Source organism: Schistocerca serialis, chromosome 6 (assembly GCF_023864345.2).
Source record: "Schistocerca serialis cubense isolate TAMUIC-IGC-003099 chromosome 6, iqSchSeri2.2, whole genome shotgun sequence".
NCBI lineage: Eukaryota > Metazoa > Arthropoda > Insecta > Orthoptera > Acrididae > Schistocerca > Schistocerca serialis.
The window spans coordinates 320633330-320641948 of record NC_064643.1 but is presented as its reverse complement, the minus strand read 5'-3'; positions in this window follow the sequence as shown (position 1 = coordinate 320641948).

Genomic DNA, 8619 nt, shown 5'->3' with positions numbered 1-8619 from the left:
CAGAAACATACGGGTTATAGCAGAATTCGCTCCACGACAGATACAGTTTTTACTTTTCAGCAAATAATACAAAAACGCAGAAAAATAATAAAGAAACACAAATTGCTTTAACTGAATTTAAAAAGTATTTCACGATATCAGTAAATAGCAACTTAGAAGATAATGAAGAATCGCGCATAGCCCACACATCTAATAAATGGAATAAAATGTATATATCAGAAGAATGCTACCAGCCTAGATCTCAATATGAAGATGAATAATGAGATACCAACTAACAAAGGTGTACGACAAGCCTACTGTATCTCTCCGACTTTGTTCAACGTTTACATGCATGAAATAATGCATGTATGGAAAATATAATTTTAAAAACGAAGGAGAAATGTTTCAAATAACTTACTATACGCTGACGACGCAGTGATCATAGCAGAAAAAGAGGAGGACCTTCCGAATGGAATTTACTTACTGAAACCGAAAGTGTGACATTTGACATGGGGATCACAACAGAAAGACTTCGACATTGGCTTTCACCGGGAAAGACAATACAACAAAGAAACTGATAGGTAAGAATAGTTTAGAAAACCACTTCATTTACCAACGAGGTCAGGTGACGTATGGCTACAACAAAGGCAGAGAAACCTTACAAACAAACTAGGAATTGTACTCACATCAACTTCTACAAAACTACTGCAGCTTCCACACTGCTCTATGGAAGCGGGGCCTGGGTGATTTCCAAAAGGTCAGAAAGCCATATTCTGCTGGAAGAAATTACATTACGGGTATAGAGGTCGCACATTAGAACACAGATTAATGAATCAAGAGAATAACTAAAAATACTTTATCTAAATGAACAGAATTCAAGATAACATAAGAAAATGGAACGAACACCTAGAAATATCGTAGGGAGAGAGACTCCTTTTAACTGCTAGAAATTATAAATACTAAGGAAGAAGAGATAGAGGAAGACTCTGGCAAAGACGGGTAACGTAAAAGACAATAGTGTGTAATGCCTGATAAGAAGAAGATGTTACTGCGTTTACCTCTCAGTCATTTCTACCTTTTGCGTCCATTCAATGAGGAAATAAATTTCGTCTAATTAATGACGATCAAGCTTGGCGCCCAGCAAACAATTATTTTTCAGTACATGCCCGCTGAAAATTCCCATTCACCGCATTTTATCTTCAAAAGTGGCCTCGATATCACGCCAGTTACCACGTTTTTTGGTGCACATAGTGGAATTCAGTATACTACGAATTACCAGAACTACTGTCAAATATAGGCATTTAGTTAATGAAGAAATTTCTGAGGAAGTGCGTTTGGAGCACATAATGTATGATACCCAACCATGGCATAAGGCAAACTTAGAAAAGAATAGAATCGAAGGGTTTGAGGTTTACGGCGGTGAAAGAACGTCGAAAATGTAGTGGGGTGAGAAGAAAAGAAATGAGGAAGGTGCATGCGAAATCGGCGATGAATGATTCATTATAAGGAAAACACTAACACGATGGTGGGGCAGGATGTATGAAAATATTAGGGAATAACTTCCATGGTACTAGAGGGAGCTGAAGAGTGGAAGACTATAGAGGAAGACCGAGGCTGGATTACATCCGACAAATAACTGAGAACTCGGAGTGCAAGTGCTAGTCTGAGATGAAGAGTTTGGCACAAGGAATTCATGGGGATCTGTATCAGATCAGACAGATGAGTGAAAACAAAAAAGCCAGGTTTCGTTCCAAAAGTAGGTGCACCAAGCAACTGTATTTGTTTCAAGTACTAAAGGCTGCAATACTGTCACAATGATTATTAATCCAGAATTCGGCGCTGTGTGACCGCGTTAGGGCAGTAATTGTAGATTTAAACATTAAAACTACTTATATACTCATTTAGTACTGGACTCTTCTTGTCACTAATAATGTCACTTAAGCTTTGACATGAATAGACCAGTTTGGACTACCTATTTATGCAGGGTGTTCGGATATTCCCAATACAGACCTCTAGGACTTGTAGAGGGGAATGAGTAGATAATATTTTGAATAGGAATACATGTCCGGAGACGTATCATCTCCGTGCTACGACTTTTTGGAGACATACTGATAAAGTGACCATTTTTACAAGTAATTGATTATGCGTGGACCAGAATACCACTGTTATACAGTTTCACTCATTAATGGGCAAAGAAACTGCTCTTGTATTCATTGATGGATTTTCTTCAACGTGAGGTAGTACGGCCTCCTCCATTTCGACGCCTCATTGGAGTACTACAGTCACGCCTGCTGAAGCTGAAGGCACCCTTTCTGAAAACCGCTGTATAATTGTGGCGAAAAGTGTAATCGATGGATTCCAACATTCTGGAGAATGATCTTCATGAAGCTGACGAGCAGCTCTTCCATTGCCGTGAGTTTCGCCATTCAGGAGGATCATGTCGGCGTATTTTGCAAACGTGTATTCAACAGTGTTGTTCTAACATCCATAGATTCGTGAATGAGGCTCGAACCAGGTCAGCATATAGATCAAATTAAATCAGCTGATCCGACGGAGCCACCCCTCACCAATAGTACGCTGCAGCGTACTCATATAGCAGCATATGTTTTTGCATATGTTTTAAAAAGGCTTCAACACGGAAAAGCTACGGTTGCTGTTCAAAATATTATGTACCCACTCCCGTCTACAAGTTCTTGAGCTTTAGAATCAGAAATTTTCGAATGTGGTGTATAAGTGGTGTTAATCTTTTAGCTTACGTTTGCTGTACTAAGAATGCCACACTGTGACTGAAATGTGAATGTACAATCAATATTATTTGTGACTGATTGCAGTAGCCTCTACTACTTCAAAAACAAGAGACTCCCCCAAAATAGCGGTCGATATGCCTAGTTCATGAACCCCGAGACTTTTTCGATTTGAGCTCTAGTTCCTTTCGTCCTTCTAGTTACGGAAATTCGAATAAAATAAAATGGCGATGATACACTTTACACCACAGAGGTTATATACAATTCAGGTCTTATATGAAACCATATCATCACTACTGGAGGTAGGTGGAAAACTGACAAATACAATCCAACAAACACTGATGACAAGAAATTACCAATGTCCTACATATTTAATACTTTCAATTGGCGTTTCTGTTCGCAGAAAGACTTAAGGTAAACGTTGCGGTACAGATGAGTGATACGGCAGTACTAAAAAACCTTTTTGGAGTAACTACTACTTAAAAATGATTTCTAGGAATCAAAAGCAGCTTCAAATTTTCATTACCCAAATGACGTATTTTACAAATATAACCTGAAAATTTCGGTAGAGAGTATTGCAAAAATAGCTGTTAGGCGTATCGGTAAACTCCTTAATCCAACCGAAATTGCCGTTATGTAAGTAACGGAATAAGCCGAGCATTTAAAATACCATGATAGGGACGTAATGTACAGTTACGAAAAGACATGCGAATTAAGGCTATTAAATTTAGTAATATTTGCGTATAGATATGAAATTTCTGAAAAACTAAATTCTGAAATACAAAGTATTAAAGTTTGAGAGATTAATGCTCCACCAACACCATCATTTGGAAGGAAATCAAGGTTAGTATATGCGAAGTAAGAAATTCGCGTCCTCCGTAGGGTTAGGAGGTCTCTAAGATGTCTCAACGGATGTAAAAGAATATACAGAATCTGTAAGGTTGGTAACAGAAATAGATACCAGCAGCGGAAAAAACGGTTTGAAAAAAGTAGGAGGAAGTGGACTCGGCATTTACTAGGAACGAATGCTGAACTTAAACAATAAGAGTAAATAAATTCAAAGAAAAATGGGACCAAGGAATAAGGAAGAAAATCTTTGACGCATAACCGTCAGTAGACATTACTTCGAACTGCGACCGATTAAATAGCCGTTTGGCCCTCTCCCCTAAAGCAGCCAACCAACTTTGAGCTGTGGGAAACCGCAGCCAAACGTCCGCATTTTTATAACATCGCAAAAGACCCCCCTCCGGCTGCAGAATTTTTTAAATTAAAATCACGACCGGTTTCACGTTAATTTAGGCGCATCCACAGCTAATATAAATTCTGTCTACAAGACTATTTTACGCTGTCCTGAAGCCTCTGCCCCTTTTCATCAACATGGCAAACGCTTCTAATTGGTTTTTATTTATCATGGGAGACCGGTGAATAGCTTCAGGACAGCACCTATTAATGTTGTAGATATAATCTATACCACCAGAGGATGGGCCTAAACTGGCGTGAAAACGGTCGGATTTGAATAAAAACCTTTCTACAGACAGAGTGATTTTCTTTCGCGCCCTTATAAAGACAGTAAACAAACTACGAGGTAAATGAAGAGATTTGCACGAGTCTGGTCTTAAAGAATTTTGTGTGACTGCCTTTCTAGTTCTCACCACTGGTAAAAATTTCCGCCACCGTCTAGCATAGTCCAGTCTATTTACTGCCTCCGTACACATCATAATCAGGAAAGAAGATTTAGAGTAGCGAACATCAGTTTTTGTACTTTCTGTAACATGTGTATTGATGGTTAGCTGGTATCCATAGCCGGCCGAGGTGGCCGAGCGGTTCTAGGTGCTACACTCTGGAACCGCGCGACCGCTACGGTCGCAGGTCCGAATCCTGCCTCGGGCATGAATGTGTGTGACGTCCTTAGGTTAGTTAAGTTTAAGTAGTTCTAAGTTCTAGGGGACTGATGACCTCAGAAGTTAAGTCCTATAGTGCTAAGAGCCATTTGAACAATTTTTTTTTTTTTCTTTGTATCCATATGTTCACTTGCTATGATAGACGGGTCTGAAAATGGTATAATTTCACACCGAAATTGAGTGCAAATGAAGTTAGATCTATTAATACAACTGAGTGTCATGTCTGCCTCATAAAAAAAAAACATACATATGTATGTATCAGGCTATTTCCTAGTCGAGCACGTCGCACAGGAATGCGTTAGCGACTATGCTACGAGGAGAGCACACGAGATTAGTGCAAGATATGCAGAACAGAATCAAATTACTTACTACACAAATAAAGTATTAGAAGAAACTTTTAATGACAGCGTAGAACAGGTAGACCCATTTTCGTCTTGATTTATGCTAACTGAATTTAAGAAACTCAGAAGAAAAGAAGAAAGACAGTACTCTGATAGCATTTTGTAGAGTAGCATCGGAACTTCGTATTTTCCGCGTCCAGTTGCACTAGATGAATGCGAATTAAGAGCTGAGTCGTAAACTGTTTATCAAACGCTGGACGAAAATCACGGGCAGTACGGCTCGTATACCGACCTACGGTTCGGGCAGAGAGTAATGAATGTGCAGGGCGCGCGGCCGGCGGCTGTTTGCCTAATTTGTTCCTGGGCGATCAGGACGCGCTTTTGGCCGCTCGTGCCGTAGTTAATAACCGGAGTTTGGTGATGTCGCCGCGCCTGATGAAACAACGATAAATTTGAAAGCGAACCGGAGTTTGCCAAAATGAAACACACCGGTAGCACAGCGACGGCCGACCTCAACCGAGCGGTGGGCGATAAGCTTCCACCGCCATAGGCCCAGCGGGCCCTGACCAACCGAACGGTAACTGACGCGGGGGGCTCTCAGTACTTTCCACTATCTCAATGCTTGATTTCGCGTTCGAAGCCAAATGCAACAGGAAGCGAGGTCAAAGCAGCCTCTGTTGTTACCGGCAATTTCCTACAGAAGTACGATATGGGAACCAGCAGTACATCTGTTTGTTTCTTTACGGCCATCCGTCACCGGCCGGTCATACTAACTCGACCCCTCACTTTGTGGTCTGAGGAACATTTCCGTAATGAAAACCTATTTCTGTCATCCCGCGACGCCCCCTCCGCGTTCCGATCGTAGAGCTGGACTAACCTGCAGTGTTGGGTTTGGGGCACGTCCAAAATAGTAGGATGGGTGCGGGACGGGGCGAAACAACCGCACAGTAGGGGAATTAGCATGTGGAGGAAGGGGAGTCCGCCGTAATTGAGGACTGCTGCTGTATGCCAGAACGAAGTCGCCAGAAGAGGCTCTAGACCAAGACAGACCTGTTTAGCAGGTTTGACAGGCGAGCGCGAGCGCTTACGCTCGCTCGCCGCTTTGCTACTGAGTGCTAACAGTAAAATGGTATGGCCAGACGTTATGTAGCATATGTGAAGTACAAACTGCGCGCTATTTTCAAAGGAATGAACGTGTGTTATGGTCACCGCTCCCACAGACGTAAGGGTATATACTGAATGCTAAAGTCCTTAAAGTGGAGAGAAGCACACCTTAAGTAGATTGAACGCAACACTATTGCCGAGTTACGGACTTACAAGGAAAACAAACGTCTCAAATATTAGATCGACAGGAAGTGTAAAATGGCTAAGCAGGTATGGCTAGAGGACAAATGTAAGGATGTAAAGGCATATATCACTAGGGGTAAGATAGATACTGCCTAAAGGAAAATTAAAGAGACCTCTGGAGAAAAGAGAACCACTTGCGTGAAGATCAAGAACTCAGATGGAAAACCAGTTCCAAGCAAAGAAGGAACAGCAGAGAGTTGTAAGGGCGACGTATTTGAGGGCAAGATTATGGAAATGAAACAGGACGCAAGTGAAGATAAAATGAGAAATATGATACTGCGTGAAGAATTTGACAGAGCACTGAAGGACCTAAGTCGAAACAAGGCACCAGGAGTAGACAACATTCCATTACAGCTCCTAATAGCCTTGGGAGAGCCAGCCCTGACAAAACCCTATCATCTTGTGAGCAAGATGTATGAGACTGGGGAAAAACCCTCCGACTTCAAGATGAATATAATAAATCCAATCCCAAAGAAAGCAGGTGTTGACACATGAGAAAATTACCGAACTATCACTTTAATAAGCCACGGCTGCAAAATACTAACACGAATTCTTTACAGACGAATGGAAAAACTGGTAGAAGCCGACCTCGGAGAAGATCAGTTTGGATTACGTAGAAATGTTGGAACACGTGAGGCAATACTGACCCTACGACTTATCTTAGCAAATAGATAAAGGAAAGGCAGTCCTACGTTTCTAGCATTTGTAGACTTAGAGAAATCTTTTGACAATGTTGACTGGAATACTCTCTTTCAAATTCTGAAGGTGGCAGGGGTAAAATACAGGGAGCGAAAGGCTACTTACAATTTGTACAGAAACCAGATGGCAGTTTTAAGACTCCAGGGGCATGAAAGGGAAGCAGTGGTTCAGAAGGGAGTAAGACAGGGTTGTAGGCTATCCATGATGTTGTTCAATCTGTATATTAAGCAAGCAGTAAAGGAAACAAAAGAAAAATTGGGAGTAGGAATTAAAATCCAGGGAGATGCAATAAAAACTTTGAGGTTTGCCGATGACATGGTAGTTCTGTCAGAGACTGCAAAGGACCTGGAAGAGCAGCTGAATGGAATGGACAGTGCCTTGAAAGGGGGATACAAGGTGAACATCAACAAAAGCAAAACGAGGATAATGGAATGCAGTCGAATGAAATCAGGTGATGCTGAGAGAATTAGATCAGGAAATGATACTTAAAGTAGTAGATGAGTTTTGCTATTTGGGAAGAAAAATATCTGATGATGGTCGGAGTAGAGAGGATATAAAATGTGGACTGGCAATGGCAAGAAAAGCGTTTCTGAAGAAGAGAAATTTTTTATCATCGAGTATGGATTTAAGTGTCAGGAAGTATTTCCTAAAAGTTTTTCTGTGGAGTGTAGCCATGTATGGATGTGAAACATGGACGATAAATAGTTTAGTCAAGAAGAGACAGAAGCTTTTGAAATGTGGTGCTACAGAAGAATGCTAAAGGTTAAAAGGGTAGATCACGTAACTAATGAGGAGATACTGAATTGAATTGGGGAGAAGAGGAATTTGTGGCAGAACTTGACTAGAAGAAGGGATCGGTTGAGATGAGATGTTCTGAGGCATCACGGGATAACCAGTTTAGTATTGGAGGGAAGCGCAGAGGGTAAGAATCGTAGAGAGAGACCAAGAGATGAATGCATTAAGCATATTCAGAAGGATATAGAGTGCAGTAGTTACTTGAAGATGAAGAAGATTGGATAGAGTAGCATGGAGAACTGCGTCAAACCAGTCTCTGGACTGAACACCTTGGATAGTGTAGCATGGAGAACTGCATCAAACCAGTCTCTGGACTGAACACCACAGCAACAACATGGACTTCAAAGAGAGGGTCACACACAGTACAAGGCGTCATGCAAGACGCCTAACTATAGTCAGAGCTTAAAGACTGATTGGTCCCTCAGACAGCTGCGTGATAAATTTCGTACTAAATAAAATCTTGTAGTCTCGTGTAAATTTTTTCCTGTAAATATAATTCCATTTCCTCACAAGTTTTGAGCCACGATAACGTCGATGTTCGGAAGTACATACTTGCGTGAGCAACTTTTTCCCGCAGTGAAGAGAACAAATTATACCCACAGGAGTTCACGCACAAACTGCAACAACATATATTTTCGAATTAACAGTGTCTGAAAGTGGTACCAAACATTGATGTGTTAATGAAAAGCAAAATTAGTAGTAATCATTAACATCCTACTCTCTTACGTTTAACGTGTGAATAGCCACGAAATTAAAGTTGTTACAGTTTAAATTTCGTTCAGAAACAACACTCGTCATAAGGCTGCATCATTC